Raw genomic sequence first — 17,581 nt, forward strand, 5'->3', positions numbered from 1 at the left:
CGCCACCAGAGGCATACGGGGTGCAAACCATGATGGAGAAGGAAAAGAGAGAGTTTATGGAGTGGTACGGTACTGTTGCGAGCGAGGTGTTTGACTTTAGAAAAGAAATGGCAGAGTACTGTAAAAATGATGTTGTCATCTTGAGAGAGGGCTGTCTCAGGTTCAGGGGTGAGATTATAAACAGCTGTAATCTAGACCCTTTTCAATGTGTCACCATAGCCTCTGTGTGCATGAAACAATTTTGCATGAGTTTTTTGCCTGAAAATACAGTCGCGCTAACCACTCCAGATAATTACATCAAGCGACAAAAGGCATACTCCACGCCATCTATTCAGTGGCTGGAATACATAGCACATAGCGAAAAACTAGAGATTCAGCACGCGCTCTGTAGAGGGGAGGTGAAAATGGGTCCCTACTACCTCGACGGCTATGCCGAAATCGACGGGGTTCGTACGGCGTACGAATTTTTTTCACGGGTGCCCAGAATGCTTTGATTCTAACACACTGAATCCTGTAACAAAACTGCGTTTTGGGGACATGCATCAGCAGTTTCAGGATAAGATATTTGCCCTTAAACACACGTACAACCTCAATGTACATGTTATTTGGGAACACCAGTGGGACAAACTGAAGGCTGAAAACGCTAATGTACAGGCATTCTTGAGGGAATTTGACTTTCCAGAGCACATCGATCCTTGGGACGCTCTGTTTGGCGGCAGAACTAACGCCCTGCAATTGCACTACAAAGCAGAGGGCGACGAGCGTATAGATTATTACGACTTCACGAGCCTTTACCCCTCTGTCAACAAGTTTAAGGAGTACCCGGTAGGACACCCCGTTGTCATTTACCGCGATTTTGACAGTGTGGAAAACTATTTTGGGTTGATCAAAGCCAAGGTTTACCCACCGAGAGGTCTTTACCTATCGGTTCTGCCTTACAGGTCCGGTGGTAAACTCATGTTCACACTTTGCAGAACATGCTGTGAAACTGAGACGCAGGGGATCTGTAATCATTCAGATGAGCAGAGAGCTCTGAGCGGTACGTGGTGCAGTATCGAAATCAACAAGGCTGTTGAAAAGGGCTACAAAATTGCCAAGATTTACGAGGTCTGGCATTTCCCCGACAGGACAGACACACTCTTTGCTGACTATATTAACACCCATTTAAAGGGAAAACAGGAGGCTTCGGGCTATCCCTCTTGGGTAAAGAGTGCTGAGGATAAAGAGAGATACATTCAGACCTACTTTGAGAAGGAGGGCATCCGCTTGAACCCCGAAAATATCGGGGTGAACAAAGTGAAACGCCAAATTTCCAAATTGTTTTTAAACAGTCTTTGGGGAAAATTTGGTCAGAGGATAAATCAGTCAAGTACGACGCTCATCAAAGACCCCGATGAGTTTCTCATGTTCATTTTTTCAAAGCTGGTCAATGTGTCTCACTTTTCCTTTTTGAATGACAATGTGGCAATGGTCCAATGGCGGAACATAAAGGTGCTCCCTAACACGCCGCGGCACGTCAACACGTTTATTGCGGCGTTCACTACCGCGTATGCTAGGCTCGAGCTGTACAACCTCATGGACCGCTTGGGGCGGCGTACGCTGTACCATGATACAGACTCTGTCATTTTTGTCAGCAAGCCGGGGGACTGGATGCCACCTTTGGGTGACTTTCTTGGTGAGCTGACAAGCGAGTTGGACCCAGATGACCACATTGTGGAATTTGTTTCAGGGGGTCCCAAAACTTATGGGTACAGAACCGCAAAAAGTAAAACAAACTTGAAAGTTAAGGGAATAACGCTGCACAACACCAATTCGAAAGTTGTCAACATCGCATCCCTCACAGAGTTAGTTCACGATTTTGTGAATAACCCACGTGACCCCCCTCGAGAGATCAGGACATCTACGCAGCAAATCTTGAGGGATAAAAGGGGTTTCCTTTTGAAAACTAAGACAGTCAACAAGTGTTTCATGGTTGTGTACACCAAGCGGCAGCTACTGCCTGACTATTCCACACTGCCTTATGGATTCTAGTGACGGGTTCGACAATAGACTTCAGCACCCATTCTCGTGCATTATATCGGGACCGAGCAACTGTGGCAAGTCTTATTTCATTAAAAGACTGCTTGAGAATGTGGATTGTACATTGTCCAGAGTGCCTGAAAACGTCGTATGGTGCTATTCTTGCTGGCAACCATTGTATGATGATTTGTTGTGCAAAATAAAAAATATAAAATTTGTGGAAGGAATCCCAGAGTCTCTGTGTGACGACGAACTTTTACCATCAAATAAAATTAATTTGATCATCATTGACGACCTTATGGAAAAAGCCAGCGATAACGGCGAGGTGGAAAAAGCTTTTACCAAGTACACGCATCACAGAAATCTAAGCGTCATATATCTGGTGCAGAATCTTTGCTTCCAAGGTAAGAAGAACCGGACCATCAATCTCAACGCTAATTATATTGTATATATTTAAAAACCCCCGAGAAAAATTACAGAGGGATTGGTTTATGATCCTGGTGATGAGTGGAGAGACGGCAGAGATGTTGACCTTTAGCAGGGCTGAAGGGAAAGGGTCCAGGGAACTGGTAGATGGTTTCATTTTCCTGATGACGTTCTCCACCTCTTCCCGTGTGGTAGCAGAGAAGGAGCAAAGTGGCTGGACCTTCTCAGGTAGTAGGTCGACAGTTGGAGGAGGCAAGATATTCGTGATGGAGAGGTATGAACGGATATTATCAACATTTTGTCTGAAGAAATTGATGTGCATGTTGCACCTCTGCTGTTGCACTGCTGACAGGTTCAGAGGAGAGAAATTTAAGGTCCAGGGCCAGGGCATCTGCATTGATGGTCTTCAGATTTCTGAAATGGATCTGACGTTTTGGTTTGATATGGGGCGGAGAGAAAGGCCAGCTCCATTGACACTACTTTATGGTCCGAGATACCAAGATCATATACCTGTAGATTACTGATGGGGGCGAAGTTTGAAATGACCAAGTCAAGTGTGTGAACCCTGGAATGTGTGGGGACATCAACATGTTGTTGTAGGTTGAGGGAATCTAGCAGCTCCAGGAAATCAGCAGTGAGATAACCGGAAGTGGGCGTATCTCCGCCTAGGAATGTCGTCGACACTAGAAACAAAGTTCCTCAGATCAGAGTTGAGTAGAATCAGGTGATGAAACTAGCGTCAAAATAGGCACTGTATAAAAAAGCTACAAGCATTTTAATTATTTCAAAAGTTAGCATGCTAGCCTGTTAGCATGTAAAATGCCTTGGCATGCTCAGATCAGGCTGAAAGGTTTGATCTAGGCGTATAGCAACACCCAGATTCAGAATATGGAGTAATCTCAAAACTTAGCATGTTAGCATATTAGCATCAAAACCAGATGTGTGGGCGTATCTCCGCCTAGGAATCTCGTAGAGACTAGAAACAAAGTTCCTCAGATTAGACATGATGAGAAAAGACATAAAACTAGCATCAAAATGTACAAAAAACTACAATCATGTTAACATATTAGCATCACAACCAGAAGTCGGCATCTCACCAGCCTAGGAATGCCCTAGAGATTAGAAACAAAGATCCTCAGATCCATCTTAATAAGTAGAGTAAAGAAATAAAACTAGCGTCAAAACAGGCTATGTACAGAAAAAACTACAATCATGTTAGCATATTAGCATCAAAACCAGAAGTGGGCGTAACTCACCCTAGGAATGTCGTCGAGACTAGAAACAAAGTTCCTCAGATGAGAGTTGATGAGTAGAGTAAAGACATTAAACTAGCATCAAAACAGGCAATGCACAAAAAAACTACAATCATGCTAGCATATTAGCAACAAAACCGGAAGTGGGCGTAACTCACCCTAGGAATGTCGTCGACACTAGAAACAAAGTTCCTCAGATGAGAGTTGATGAGTAGAGTAAAGACATAAAACTAGCATCAAAACAGGCAATGTACAAAAAACTACAATCATGCTAGCATATTAGCATCAAAACCAGAAGTCGGCATCTCACAGCCTAGGAATACCCTAGAGATTAGAAACAAAGTTACTCAGATCCGGCTTGATGAGTAGAATCGAGTGAAGAAATTAGCGTCAAAATAGGCAATGTACCGAAAAAAAAACTACAATCATGTTAGCATATTAGCAACAAAACCGGAAGTGGGCGTAACTCACCCTAGGAATGTCGTCGACACTAGAAACAAAGTTCCTCAGATCAGAGTTGATGAGTAGAATCAGGTGATGAAACTAGCGTCAAAATAGGCAAAGTACAGAATGTAGCGTCCCCGGTTGAAATGATGGTCTCTCAAACTGATGGTTCACAATCCTTTATTTAACCTTGCCTTGTGAACTCACCGTAAGAGCTATAAAGTGTACAGAAAATAATCACCATTAGTAGCTCAGACAGCAAGTTACCTTTAACACCTTTCCTTATTCCAAAACATAAATGAATTCTTTCCTTTAAGTTCTAATATCCTTTTGTTAACGTTTTCTACATGGATTATCTTTTACACGTATATTCAATTAAACCATTTTAACAACATGTAACAGACTGGGCCACAGCCTGCGTAGTAGAGGTCTAGGCTGCCCAATCCTCCAAACGGAGAAGGTACAGCAGGATGTAGGTCCCTGTACCCTCACCAATCGCCTCCCTAGTCTGCTACATGCACTACGTGAGCAGATCGGCTAAGGCTCCAGCACTTCCCTATCAGCGTCACGGTGCCAACCTGGAGTGTAGTACTGTTGGGGATAGCGTGATGTTTAAGTACCCACACCGTACCCCCACCCCCCGACCGAAGTACCCAGCAGTAGCAGGTGAGACGCCCCTACTCCGGAGAGAGCCTAAATAATAGAAGCAGGGTAACCACTGTACACCAGGATAGGGTAAATTGAACACATAGGCAGTTTATTCTCTGTAAGATTACTAAATTATTAGATGGAAAGAACCAAAGCTCACATAAAACAAAGGACTGCAATTACCAAATTGAGTTTCACCAACCACCTGACTCCCCTCTATTAATGAAACCCCAGCCCCAGTCACCCTACTGAGCGCTCAGTGTCTAACGGTGGAGGCTTCAAGCAAGAACTCCCGTTTACCTCCGACGGGATATTTTTTACCCTTCATATAACACGTTCGTAGTAACCTTACAACAGGACACATTCATATTAAACATGCACAACAACCTCATAACAGAAATGAACCTTATTCATTTAGCACTTTATACCACCGGCACATTGTAATAATCCGTCCGATAACATCAACACTCCCATGCGAAAGTCTGTTCAGTACATTTACTTCCAAAAATGACCGCCAGAGAAATCAGGCATCCGGGCATGCAGTTAGAACATAGCGGGCCTGCCCTGCCAGGTGGTAGCGTGCGCAGAAAATGGGGTGTGCAGCAGCGATCTTTTAAAACTCCGCTTAGTGTCCGTCACGTTAGCAGAAGTCTTCTACTTCTTGGCCAAGTTGCTGATCACCCTGATGTACATTCGCCGAAATAAACTTTATTAAATATCACCTGCGTCGTCCTTGGTACTGGAGCTGATGAGTCGTCTCTGTATAGCAGGGAAGCTACCGCGATTCCTCCAAGCTCCGGTTCCCACTGCGCGGCACCGGGAGCAGCTCTCCTCTGTCGTTCTGGTAACACACAGCAATTTCCCTTCTCCGGAGCACCAACGTGGCTCGAACCTGCCTTCAGACTAATCTGGTCCTGTGTGACTACATTAAGGAATTCTCCCTACTTACTCTACATCACCCGAACGAACCAAAAAAAAACCTCCTTTCCCCCTCTCTCTCCCGCCAACTCCACTGCCCTGCTATACGCAGCCACGTTACGTCGTGACGCACCGTCACACTTGCTTTTAAACACCTTTGAATCACGAAATAAACTAAAGTAAATCATTATCAAATTGTCCGTGACCTTACATGACAAATAAAACAAAGCAGCTTGTAAATTATAACCCTTTAACACGCTTAATTTATCCGTGCTCTTTAGCACCTTGTAGTGAGCAAAAACGTAGTCCATTTTACTCGGCAAAACACCTTACAACAGAAATATTAAACATATATACATTTACAAATCAACCTTCAAAACCCACCTTGTTCCTCATCAACCAGGAGCTAAAACCATCACTGGTATTTAAGAAATTAACCAAAAAAGAATCGTAATATAACTATTCCTTTTTCACGGAACACACCTTGCTTCGACTTCCATGAAGTTTTCCCGCTACTGTGCGGTTTGCAACACTGGTTTACGGCAGCTTGTTGTTCTATGTTCCTTCAAAATAAAAGCCGTTCTTTCACAATAAAAGGCATCACTCGTCTTATACAGTTAAACAAGGAATAACATTTGTAACTAATAAATGGAATAAACGAAATATTAATACGGTCATTTAAACTCCCACCAAATCATTAGAGCTCAAATGGGAACCAAACGGAGTGATAATGATTTCCTAATGAAGAAATGACCTGTAACCGTTGACCTGTAAACATTACATTGTATGAAAACACAGTTTACATGACAGAATAAACCTTAAACTTCAGAATGTAATTAAACAGTCTCCAATAGCAAAACCAGTTTCTGCACTGGGCGTTCCACTACAGAAGGTTTACTGTAACATTGTCCTTTGTCCATCTTCCTTTCTCCAAAACGAAGCTTTACCTTTCTTACAAGTCCATCTTTGTCAGTTGTTGTGTCCATTACACGTGCTAATCTCCATTCATTGCGTGGCAAGTCATCCATTTTCTCCATCACAACATCTCCAACCTTCAAGTTTCTCCTTGGAGAGTGCCATTTCTGTCTTGTTGCGATGTTAGACAGATACTCCTTTTTCCAACGTGACCAAAACTGTTCTGATAAATACTGCACCTGCCGCCATCTTTTCCGTGCAAATGTGCGAAATGTGAATTTGCATTTTTACAGGGTGGTTCTGTAACACTCATTAATATTCATGAGAGAATATTACTGATTGGTCACTGAATGCCTTAAACCAGGGGAGCCCAAATCCAGTCCTGGAGGGCCAGAGTCCTGCACATTTTTGGGTTTCCCCTCATTTAACACACCTGATTCATCTCCTTGTGCTGAATTATTTATGGTGGAACAGGGAAAGAGCTGAGCTACACAGGGCACCGGCCCCCCAGGACTGGATTTGGACACCCCTGCTTAGGTAGAAGAAACAGGCAGCACAAGTCGATGTTAACTGGCCAATGAGGTAGTGCCCCTCTCATAAATATTAATCAGCCAGCCAATCGTGTAGGGCTTCACTCATGAATATTAAAAAGTTCTCCTGATCCACGGTGCTAAAAGAAATTAGCGCCCAGGACACACTGGATGTGCATCATGTGCGGCGGAAAATATCAAATTTCATTTCGGCGCCCATGTTAACAGATTAGAGCGGCCACGTGCGCGAGATGCGGGGCTCACGCCTCGCGGTAGCGGCGCCGTATCTAGAGTCACGCGCGTGGTAAGCGGTTCGCTATGGAAGCGTATTGCATTCATCTGGGAAAAAAATCAAGTCTGTTTTTTCGAATTAATAAAATAATAATCCCGTTTTTCTGAGCAATATTTTTCTGTTTAATGAGGTTAAATTAGCTAAATTTATCTACGTATGGTTAATCAAAAGGTATAACCAGAACTTGAAAAGATGTATGACAACACATGGAATTATTTTTGTTAAATTTAGCTAATTGTAGCTAAGCAATCCGGGGGGGGGGGGGGGGTTAGAGATCGACTTTTATTTAAATTAGAAATAGATTATTTTACACTATTTACAAATAAGCATATAAAATATAGAATTGGTGTGCATTCTGCCAGAATGGCGGCATGCTTCTCACAATCCAGGCCAACGGTTCGCCTCACGACAACAATTTCCCCTGGTAGCCATTTGACAGCAGCTTCACGCAACGAGCTGGCTCAATAAAGGAAATGCTGTGTGGATCTACGCGCGTGCGCCACACGAGAGTGAGAGCATGCATTCGTTTAAACAAGAATTAACCGCGTTATTTCCTGATTATTGCTATCGAAAATGCTCAGAGCGCTTTACTTTATTATTCACATTGACAGAAATGTGCTTCATTACTTAAAAACATTACGGTTATAGGGGTTTTATTTGCTAAAACAGGCGCTCCGCCGGCGTAGCCATTTTTAAAGGGGCGTCGGCGTGGGTGCGCATGCGCCAAACGCCGGACTAGCGATCGTCCATTCCGACCCGCGTTGTTCAAACAGGATCGTTTCGTCCTATTTCTTCTAAAAGTTTGCCGCTTACATGCTTTCTCAAACCTGGTAAATTGGTTAAATGTAATGAGTGATCGCTTCTTTTAAAACGACGGGCTTGTTTGTTGTTTTCGCTTGTTTAAATTTGCTGTTCTGCTGCTTCTTTCGGGCATGTTTGTTTAAATTCACACTGCTTTTCTTTTAAAATAACACTAAGGGTTTTCTTCTGCTAGTGGCCAAGTCAAAAAATACATGGCTGCACTGGACGGTCGCTGCAAATACTAGGATGATTTTAGCAGAGGTTCTGAAATGGCGAAGATGACACACTTTCAGAGTGAAAAGGATTATAAAGGTTAAAAAGCAGAGATTTCACCTTTTTGCCAGGAGAACCAGCAACATGTCACAGTGACACTGAGGAGTCACTATAAACCCAAAACCCTGGATAGAGGGACTGAGTGAATGAGGAGGTGAATCTGTGCAGGGGGGTCAGTCCATCAGAGAAGACTCTGTAGAAGGACAGAGCACCAGCCCCCCAGTCCAGATACACTCCTACTCTGCGGGAGCCTGAGGGCCGTATGGGTATGAGAGTCTCTTTATTATTGTGCCAGACAGAGTAACTGTCAGTATAACAGCACAGAATCCATGACTTGTCATTGTATCCAAGGAGACAGTCCCTCCCTCCTTTCCTCCTGATCCCTTTATAAGTCACTCCTATCCAGGCTTCATATCCATCCCACTCAGCCTCCCAGTAACAGCGGCCAGTCAGACTCTCTCTGCACAGAACTTGGGGGCGGCTGTCAAATCTCTCTGGATGATCAGGATATGGCTGCCGCTCTGCCCCCTCTGTCACCTTCCTGTTCCCCCCTGACAGAGACAGGCGTCTGTTTGCTGTGTTGGGGTCCAGCGTCAGCTGGCAGGAGTCTGTAGGCAGGAGGAAGAATTATTAATCCCATCAGGCCGCCTGTACTTTATGTTTCTGTACGATATAAAAACAGCACAGCTTCCCCTAACGAAGCGGGAACTGAAGCTTATGAAACAGCTCAGGAAATGTCGGAGGGAAGCGAGCTAAACTAACAGCTTAATTAGTGAAATTACGGGGAAGTAAAATTACAAAGCAGCGATATTCATCAGACATATTCATCACAAGCATATTTACCACAAAACGGCACCAGAGATCAGAAAGTCAGTGTCTTTCCTTCTAACTGCTAATTCCGGCGCGTGCGGCATGAAAATGGCCATCAATAACAGAATATTTAAGTAATATTATTACTTAAACACACTTTCTGTGACATTTAATAAAAGTTTGGACCTGGATTCTGATACAAAAGCTGTTTCCGGCGCCGGAGTTGCGCTCCATGAGGATTCAGTATTTACAGCGATTGCTAAAGATGGTCTTTAGTCACAGCAAAGCCGGTCTGAATGCATTTCAAATGCATCGGCTTATTTCCATGAAGCATATGTCATACTGTATCTACTGATCCGGGAGAAACGCTGCAGTGTGGAGCGGGGCGGAATAGGTGCCGCGCAAACCATCAAAAAAAGCGGATTAAACTACACAGTGAGACGTGCATCATGAAAAACAGAAAGGTTCTCATTACCTCATTAAACAGAAAAATATTGCTCAGAAAAACGGGATTATTATTTTATTAATTCGAAAAAACAGACTTGATTTTTTTCCCAGATGAATGCAATACGCTTCCATAGCGAACCGCTTACCACGCGCGTGACTCTAGATACGGCGCCGCTACCGCGAGGCGTGAGCCCCGCATCTCGCGCACGCGGCCGCTCTAATCTGTTAACATGGGCGCCGAAATGAAATTTGATATTTTCCGCCGCACATGATGCACATCCAGTGTGTCCTGGGCGCTAATTTCTTTTAGCACCGTGGATCAGGAGAACTTTTTAATATTCATGAGTGAAGCCCTACACGATTGGCTGGCTGATTAATATTTATGAGAGGGGCACTACCTCATTGGCCAGTTAACATCGACTTGTGCTGCCTGTTTCTTCTACCTAAAGCAGGGGTGTCCAAATCCAGTCCTGGGGGGCCGGTGCCCTGTGTAGCTCAGCTCTTTCCCTGTTCCACCATAAATAATTCAGCTCAAGAGCTGTGTGGTTATTAGCACAAGGAGATGAATCAGGTGTGTTAAATGAGGGGAAACCCAAAAATGTGCAGGACTCTGGCCCTCCAGGACTGGATTTGGGCTCCCCTGGTTTAAGGCATTCAGTGACCAATCAGTAATATTCTCTGAACCACCCTGTAAAAATGCAAATTCACATTTCGCACATTTGCACGGAAAAGATGGCGGCAGGTGCAGTATTTATCAGAACAGTTTTGGTCACGTTGGAAAAAGGAGTATCTGTCTAACATCGCAACAAGACAGAAATGGCACTCTCCAAGGAGAAACTTGAAGGTTGGAGATGTTGTGATGGAGAAAATGGATGACTTGCCACGCAATGAATGGAGATTAGCACGTGTAATGGACACAACAACTGACAAAGATGGACTTGTAAGAAAGGTAAAGCTTCGTTTTGGAGAAAGGAAGATGGACAAAGGACAATGTTACAGTAAACCTTCTGTAGTGGAACGCCCAGTGCAGAAACTGGTTTTGCTATTGGAGACTGTTTAATTACATTCTGAAGTTTAAGGTTTATTCTGTCATGTAAACTGTGTTTTCATACAATGTAATGTTTACAGGTCAACGGTTACAGGTCATTTCTTCATTAGGAAATCATTATCACTCCGTTTGGTTCCCATTTGAGCTCTAATGATTTGGTGGGAGTTTAAATGACCGTATTAATATTTCGTTTATTCCATTTATTAGTTACAAATGTTATTCCTTGTTTAACTGTATAAGACGAGTGATGCCTTTTATTGTGAAAGAACGGCTTTTATTTTGAAGGAACATAGAACAACAAGCTGCCGTAAACCAGTGTTGCAAACCGCACAGTAGCGGGAAAACTTCATGGAAGTCGAAGCAAGGTGTGTTCCGTGAAAAAGGAATAGTTATATTACGATTCTTTTTTGGTTAATTTCTTAAATACCAGTGATGGTTTTAGCTCCTGGTTGATGAGGAACAAGGTGGGTTTTGAAGGTTGATTTGTAAATGTATATATGTTTAATATTTCTGTTGTAAGGTGTTTTGCCGAGTAAAATGGACTACGTTTTTGCTCACTACAAGGTGCTAAAGAGCACGGATAAATTAAGCGTGTTAAAGGGTTATAATTTACAAGCTGCTTTGTTTTATTTGTCATGTAAGGTCACGGACAATTTGATAATGATTTACTTTAGTTTATTTCGTGATTCAAAGGTGTTTAAAAGCAAGTGTGACGGTGCGTCACGACGTAACGTGGCTGCGTATAGCAGGGCAGTGGAGTTGGCGGGAGAGAGAGGGGGAAAGGAGGTTTTTTTTTGGTTCGTTCGGGTGATGTAGAGTAAGTAGGGAGAATTCCTTAATGTAGTCACACAGGACCAGATTAGTCTGAAGGCAGGTTCGAGCCACGTTGGTGCTCCGGAGAAGGGAAATTGCTGTGTGTTACCAGAACGACAGAGGAGAGCTGCTCCCGGTGCCGCGCAGTGGGAACCGGAGCTTGGAGGAATCGCGGTAGCTTCCCTGCTATACAGAGACGACTCATCAGCTCCAGTACCAAGGACGACGCAGGTGATATTTAATAAAGTTTATTTCGGCGAATGTACATCAGGGTGATCAGCAACTTGGCCAAGAAGTAGAAGACTTCTGCTAACGTGACGGACACTAAGCGGAGTTTTAAAAGATCGCTGCTGCACACCCCATTTTCTGCGCACGCTACCACCTGGCAGGGCAGGCCCGCTATGTTCTAACTGCATGCCCGGATGCCTGATTTCTCTGGCGGTCATTTTTGGAAGTAAATGTACTGAACAGACTTTCGCATGGGAGTGTTGATGTTATCGGACGGATTATTACAATGTGCCGGTGGTATAAAGTGCTAAATGAATAAGGTTCATTTCTGTTATGAGGTTGTTGTGCATGTTTAATATGAATGTGTCCTGTTGTAAGGTTACTACGAACGTGTTATATGAAGGGTAAAAAATATCCCGTCGGAGGTAAACGGGAGTTCTTGCTTGAAGCCTCCACCGTTAGACACTGAGCGCTCAGTAGGGTGACTGGGGCTGGGGTTTCATTAATAGAGGGGAGTCAGGTGGTTGGTGAAACTCAATTTGGTAATTGCAGTCCTTTGTTTTATGTGAGCTTTGGTTCTTTCCATCTAATAATTTAGTAATCTTACAGAGAATAAACTGCCTATGTGTTCAATTTACCCTATCCTGGTGTACAGTGGTTACCCTGCTTCTATTATTTAGGCTCTCTCCGGAGTAGGGGCGTCTCACCTGCTACTGCTGGGTACTTCGGTCGGGGGGTGGGGGTACGGTGTGGGTACTTAAACATCACGCTATCCCCAACAGTACTACACTCCAGGTTGGCACCGTGACGCTGATAGGGAAGTGCTGGAGCCTTAGCCGATCTGCTCACGTAGTGCATGTAGCAGACTAGGGAGGCGATTGGTGAGGGTACAGGGACCTACATCCTGCTGTACCTTCTCCGTTTGGAGGATTGGGCAGCCTAGACCTCTACTACGCAGGCTGTGGCCCAGTCTGTTACATGTTGTTAAAATGGTTTAATTGAATATACGTGTAAAAGATAATCCATGTAGAAAACGTTAACAAAAGGATATTAGAACTTAAAGGAAAGAATTCATTTATGTTTTGGAATAAGGAAAGGTGTTAAAGGTAACTTGCTGTCTGAGCTACTAATGGTGATTATTTTCTGTACACTTTATAGCTCTTACGGTGAGTTCACAAGGCAAGGTTAAATAAAGGATTGTGAACCATCAGTTTGAGAGACCATCATTTCAACCGGGGACGCTACATTCTGTACTTTGCCTATTTTGACGCTAGTTTCATCACCTGATTCTACTCATCAACTCTGATCTGAGGAACTTTGTTTCTAGTGTCGACGACATTCCTAGGGTGAGTTACGCCCACTTCCGGTTTTGTTGCTAATATGCTAACATGATTGTAGTTTTTTTTTCGGTACATTGCCTATTTTGACGCTAATTTCTTCACTCGATTCTACTCATCAAGCCGGATCTGAGTAACTTTGTTTCTAATCTCTAGGGTATTCCTAGGCTGTGAGATGCCGACTTCTGGTTTTGATGCTAATATGCTAGCATGATTGTAGTTTTTTGTACATTGCCTGTTTTGATGCTAGTTTTATGTCTTTACTCTACTCATCAACTCTCATCTGAGGAACTTTGTTTCTAGTGTCGACGACATTCCTAGGGTGAGTTACGCCCACTTCCGGTTTTGTTGCTAATATGCTAGCATGATTGTAGTTTTTTTGTGCATTGCCTGTTTTGATGCTAGTTTAATGTCTTTACTCTACTCATCAACTCTCATCTGAGGAACTTTGTTTCTAGTCTCGACGACATTCCTAGGGTGAGTTACGCCCACTTCTGGTTTTGATGCTAATATGCTAACATGATTGTAGTTTTTTCTGTACATAGCCTGTTTTGACGCTAGTTTTATTTCTTTACTCTACTTATTAAGATGGATCTGAGGATCTTTGTTTCTAATCTCTAGGGCATTCCTAGGCTGGTGAGATGCCGACTTCTGGTTGTGATGCTAATATGTTAACATGATTGTAGTTTTTTGTACATTTTGATGCTAGTTTTATGTCTTTTCTCATCATGTCTAATCTGAGGAACTTTGTTTCTAGTCTCTACGAGATTCCTAGGCGGAGATACGCCCACACATCTGGTTTTGATGCTAATATGCTAACATGCTAAGTTTTGAGATTACTCCATATTCTGAATCTGGGTGTTGCTATACGCCTAGATCAAACCTTTCAGCCTGATCTGAGCATGCCAAGGCATTTTACATGCTAACAGGCTAGCATGCTAACTTTTGAAATAATTAAAATGCTTGTAGCTTTTTTATACAGTGCCTATTTTGACGCTAGTTTCATCACCTGATTCTACTCAACTCTGATCTGAGGAACTTTGTTTCTACAGGGACTACAGAATGTTATTCAACTAATTAGATGCTGGTCAAGAACAACACATCAGTGTTTTTTTACCTTTTGCTTGCGTATTGGCTATGTTACTCCTTGTATTTGTGTTAGCACTGGATATTCAGTAATTTCTTAGTGTTCCTCATTTTAGTCTGTGAAGGTTAACTAAAATCTAAGTATATGAAAGAAATATAATGAACCATTTTTTTCTGGAATGTGGTTAATGGTCTGTAGTTGGTACTATTGCCTGTACTTTCTTTGGATCTTTGAACAGATGTAAAAAGTTTTTAAGATAATGATCAGGTAGATAAGAGTATCTTTAACATGTCGGTAATAGGTGCTGAGCAGAAATTACCTTTGGAAGGAATTCGTCCTTTGCGGTGTAAGACTATCGCACAGCCATAAACGCTTTTCCTTTAATGATCTGAATGTGGGTGTTGCAGTCATAACAGTAAGTAATTCACAGAGATGTGTAAGGAGTAGATTATTCAGATGCCACCTCTGCACTTGACAGCACTTCCCCAGCGAACCCAGTTAGCACCTTTTAATGACAATTAAACACAGCATGTTATTTGTAATAAGCTTGTTCAGGGATTCGTCAGGCATGTTCGTAATAATAGGAAAGCAGTTCACATTAATTACAGACTTTTGCATCACTGGTAAAAGGCTCAGGGCTCCGGCTGTTGATTTAATTACTCCAGTAATTAAATGAGTCACAGCTCACAAGTGACATTGCAGGCTGTGTTCGACGGGAGCTAGATTATGAAACATTTTGTACGTTAATGGTGGTTTCTTGGTGGGAACCCCCCCTCCCCCCCCCACAGTTTTCAGGTCGTTCAGCTTCCCCTCGCCATTTTTCTACCTTGCAGGTGTGCAGGTCAGGAACGTTCTGGCCTCATCCCAGCTCACTCAGACTCAGCTAGCCACTGTTTGGTGAGTGTCCACTGAATTCTTCACGGCCGCAGTGGTGCGCTTGGTTTATTTGCCCCTCTTAAATTACGTAGCTCAATCCTTTCAGCATCCACTCTATGCGGGCAGTGTGTGGCTCCACAGGTGAGGACCATATGTCTGTAACCGCAAGGTCGACAGTTCAAGTCCCCGGATTGGCAGTGATTTCTCTGCTGGTCCCCTGAACAACCTCTAATTGCTCCAATTGACCCTGCGCTGATTTCAGAAGCCATCATGATATTTCCAGGGCTGGTTGCTTTTCTTAAGTGGTCTGTTCCTGTTAGCACGCGTCAGGCAGCTGGTGCGACGGCTCGAGGCAGGAGGTCTGTACTTCTGAGTTGTGACTCATGGGATCCTACTGATAATCAACTAATAGGAAGCGTGTCGCAGGTTTTTAATGTGCTGCAATAATCACTGCTTTAAAAAAAAATAAAAAAATTTAAAGGCATTTTGTTTTTTATATGTCTGTCTCTCAAAATACTGCTAAAAAATATATTGTTAGGTGAGAATACATTTTATTATTACAGCTCACCTAACAAACTTCATAGCCTAGCCTAGCATACCTTAAACATGCTTGGAACACTTGGCCTACAGTTGGACAAAACTCAGGGTAAGTTGTCATTTTTTTGTAGGTTAGTTTGGTTTTTAAATTGGACCCCTCATGGTCTGGGTGAAGTTATGCTGGTCTTCGCCATCTGTGCACCCGGTTCGATTACTGACCTTCCCACATGTTCTCCCAAGGAACCTGGCAGATGTGGACAAGGACGGCCAGCTGACAGGGGAGGAGTTCATCCTGGCTATGCACCTGGTGGACATGGCGAAGGCCGGACAGCCGCTGCCCCTCACGCTTCCCGGGGACCTGGTGCCCCCCTCCGTCAGGTAGACAGCCGCCGCCGGTGGCCAATCGGTGAACCCGGCAGAGCAGTAAATAGAGCTCTGGAAAAAAATTGAGACCACTCTATACTGGAAAAAAAATCTGCTTGTTTAAAGCTGGTTTTGCTGGCAGAAAGGTACGCTGAGCGTCAGGTTGCTTCCAGGTTCTAAGTACGCAAGTGTACAAGAATATGGTGAAACGGGAGACACTGAGAAAGGCCAGAAAGCAGCCAGGTAAAGGGTGGAAACGACTTCCCAATGCTTGAGATGCCCGTTCACTTATCCGACAGTGCCTCATGAATCATGACCTCAAGTGACCTGTACTTGGTGGAAACGTTAAGTGCAGGTGTGAGGTGCACTGCTAGGACAGTTCATAACAGGCTCATAGAAGCAGGGCTGAAGTCCCATAAAGCAAGGAAGAAGCCCTTCATTAATGAGAAGCAGGAAAGAACCAGGCTGCAGTTTGCAAAAGAAAAAAAAACATTATTCACAGATCCATACCCATAAAGGAGAACTGAGTGAAACAAAAATTGGTGCTATGGTCTCTAACTTTTTTCCATAGTTATATGTAATGAATGGGGAAAGGCGGGGGGGTTGAATATGCTGTGTCAGGCTGGACATTGACCCATCTGGAATCACAGGCTAGGAGGCTTTGTTACAGAAAGGGAGAGTGTCCCCATACACTGAGATACTTCGACTGAGCCCAGCTAAGGGACTCCTGATGAGTGAGCACGGGAAGCTGTATGGTGGTTGTTCCTGTGTAGCCTGACTCAGAGTCTCAGGTTCTAGCACCTTCTACCTACACGGAGGCATGTTGTATTTTGCAGAACGGGGAAGCAGGGGGAATTGCTTCCTTTGAATCGCACCATCGTCCCTGAAGAAATTCAAGTTGAACCACCCCAGAAGACAAAGAGTAATGGTAGCATTAGTAGAACGGACAGACGGATTTACACACACACACACACACACACACACACACACACACACACAAAGACAGGCACCTTCAGCTAGTGAATGTTTTTGGTGACACAAGTGTGTATTAGTGATGTGCCGTTCTTAGTATCTTTACAAAGAATCACCTGATTCACATTGAATTGCAGGAGGTCAAAGGTCACTGCCCCTATTGCCATGGTTACCACGTGTGCGTGTGCATGGCCCTCCTTGCAGTTTCGTTCGAGGACAAGCTAAAGGAGAACTTCCAGCGGGGAAACGCTGAGCTGGAGAGGCGGCGGCAGGTCTTACAGGAGCAGGAGCGGCGCGAGCAAGAGAGGCGGGCCCAGAAGGCCCGGGAGGAGCAGGAGCGGCGTGAGCAGGAGGCGCGGGAGCAGGAGAGGAGGCGGCAACAGGAGCAGGAGCGGCGGCTGGAGAGGCAACGCGAGCTGGAATGGCAGAAGGAGGAAGAGCGCTTAAAGGAGCTGGAACGCAAGGAGGTCAGTCTTTCTAGTATGGAATGCTAGCATTGTACTTGGGGTTAGGCAGTCGCTCTTTGGTCATTGGTCCAGTCCCA

This window comes from Brienomyrus brachyistius, unplaced genomic scaffold (genome assembly GCF_023856365.1).
Source record: "Brienomyrus brachyistius isolate T26 unplaced genomic scaffold, BBRACH_0.4 scaffold72, whole genome shotgun sequence".
Classification (NCBI taxonomy): Eukaryota; Metazoa; Chordata; class Actinopteri; order Osteoglossiformes; family Mormyridae; genus Brienomyrus; species Brienomyrus brachyistius.